The 2,406-nt window shown below is 31.1% G+C and overlaps 1 long non-coding RNA gene across 1 annotated transcript in view; it reads right to left on the bottom strand.

The window, feature by feature from the left end:
- The window catches only part of LOC111089917, an 11,435-nt gene extending 9,653 nt beyond the window's left edge, over positions 1–1,782 (bottom strand). Inside the window, exons 1-2 of the long non-coding RNA XR_002614064.1 lie at positions 1,730–1,782; positions 1,484–1,616 (exon numbers count right to left, since the gene is read on the bottom strand). This is a non-coding gene — a long non-coding RNA (uncharacterized LOC111089917). The remainder of the gene's footprint in view (positions 1–1,483; positions 1,617–1,729) is intronic.
- Between the last annotated feature and the right edge of the window lie 624 nt (positions 1,783–2,406).

The raw sequence follows: 2,406 nt of genomic DNA, 5'->3' as shown, positions 1-2,406 counted from the left end.
GTTTTTCTTCATTACCCATTTAAGCCGTCTCCAGCCATTATTAGTCTCAAAGTGGGTTCCTCGTCATCGAATTTAATCTTTAACTTGTAATCAATATGTCTATAAATACAAAGTAAACTTCTATTAGCTTTACTACTGGCAACACAATACTGAAATATAAAATATTAAATGTGTGACTCAAATTATGATAACACAGGGGGGAATACATTTCACTTATTGTAATTAAAGGTAATTTCCAAGTATTTGTTCAAATTACTTATCAATCCAAGCTATTGTAGTACTTCCCAACATCTTAAATGCAGCCAGACAATACTCAAAAGTTTTATGTCATCAGCAAAATTTATGATATTCATTATACCCCTATCAATATTATTAACATAAAAAAATAAAGGTCTAAACATTGACCTCTGAGACACTCCACTAGTAACAATGGTCCAGTTTGACTGGACTCCACTGATAACAACTTATGGCTCTCTCTCACCCAGCCACCCTACAAGTCAGCTAGTCTTTTCCCAACCCTTACCAGTGTGTATTTTTCTTAGCTAATCTTCTGTGTGACACATTATCAAAGAACATTTGAAAAAAAATCTAGGTACACCAAAGCCACGCCCCTTTCCCCTCATCCAAGCAAGTAACATCCTAAAAAAAAAAAAGTCAACAGATTGGTTAGGCAAGAATCCATTTAGCCCCTGTTTTGTGGTATATTTCACTCAATGTTTTCGTACATTTTTTTTATCAGACTATAAAATTTTTCCCACTACAGAATTAAGACTGAATGATCTATAATTTCCAGGATAACACTTATCATAGGAGTAACATTATTAACTTTCCAATCCTCCTGCATTTGCCCATACCTATTGACCAACTAAAAAGGGAGGGAGAGAGGCTTCAACTTAAAGATGTATCATTGACCTCACTTAAAACAATCGTAAAAACATTACAACTAAAACTACTATTAGTATTACTGACCAGTGCTCTTTTTATGGCCATATGTTAACTGGTCTTAACGTTTGAAATGGACTGAACTGAGTTTAATGATAGTGATAGTACAATAAGACGAGTTATAAACATCTACATCACAGTACAGTGTAGTATTACAGATACTACTACTACTACTTGTAATAGATATATTGTTAGTGTTAGTAATTAGTATTGTGTTTTCTATCCGATGTTCTACTTATCAACATTATTCAGTCGCCATCTTGTTACAGTCGTCTGTGTTAGTGCTATGATAGACAACCGCAAAGGTAAACAAAAACTATAAATAACTAATCTTACTTTGTAATCGACTTAATATATTATTAATTAATCGTAATACTTTGTATACGTAGGTGTCATTACATCACTAATATTACCATGAAGTTTCTGATATAAAAGTCAGTTATAGTTATCATATTAATACTACTGAAATGATTTCAAAAATAAAAAATGATAAATATATATATATGTGTGTGTGTGTGTGTGTATAATTATTTCAACTTACATCGGTAGAAGATACAAAGTTCCAACTTCCAATCAATACTCAATGAAGTCTTCATTCACACATAACGACCAGCGTTAGTCATAGACTGTAATCAGCTGACTGACAAGTTCACTAGGTAGCGCGTTTTCTGTTCCTGGAAAAGAAACAAACGTTTCTCAGTAAAACTAAAAATAAATTACAATTTGCATAAATTTACGCCAGAAGCAAATATGTTATTAAAGTTTACATGGTTTTACGACAATTTACCTAAAATATTTTTTTAAACAGTTGTTAATTAGTTGCAATACATATGTGTATATTTTTTTCCAGTTCAATATTACGCATACAAATTGCAGTAGTATGAGTCATTCATTTTATATTGCCATCTAGTGGTTCAATTATTGAAGTGGAAAAATACGTGTAAAAACAAATACGCAGAACAAAGCTCTTAGTTGAAAAAAATATATATTTATTTCCTTTAATAAATTGTTTACGTCATAACTTACTTACCAAAATTGTTTTGTGTTTAATGAGGCTTATAAAATATTTAATTTTAATGATAATAGATTATATTTCGAAATGGGTCACTGATATTTGTATGTGTATCACAAATTTATCAAAAAATTACATATTAAGAAAATTCTACAACTTTTCTCCGGGAAATAAATGAATTAATATTTTATTTTTGTGAGCTTTCAGATCCATTTTTTGTAACCTTTGACAGATACAATGTAACATTACAAGTATTATGCCTGTCGAAAATTGAAGATACCACTGAAATATGAAATTTTTCTATTGTTATATACATCACAAAAATTGAGTAGAATGTTTTTGCACAGTTACAGATGTTTTACTTGTAAGATGGGCCCGGCATGGCCAGGTGGTTAGGGCGCCCTTTCAGCACGAATATCGACACCAGATTTTCAGCATTATAAGCTCTTTGA

Source organism: Limulus polyphemus, unplaced genomic scaffold (genome assembly GCF_000517525.1).
Source record: "Limulus polyphemus unplaced genomic scaffold, Limulus_polyphemus-2.1.2 Scaffold7854, whole genome shotgun sequence".
Lineage (NCBI taxonomy): Eukaryota > Metazoa > Arthropoda > Merostomata > Xiphosura > Limulidae > Limulus > Limulus polyphemus.
This window is presented reverse-complemented; position numbering and strand designations above follow the sequence as displayed.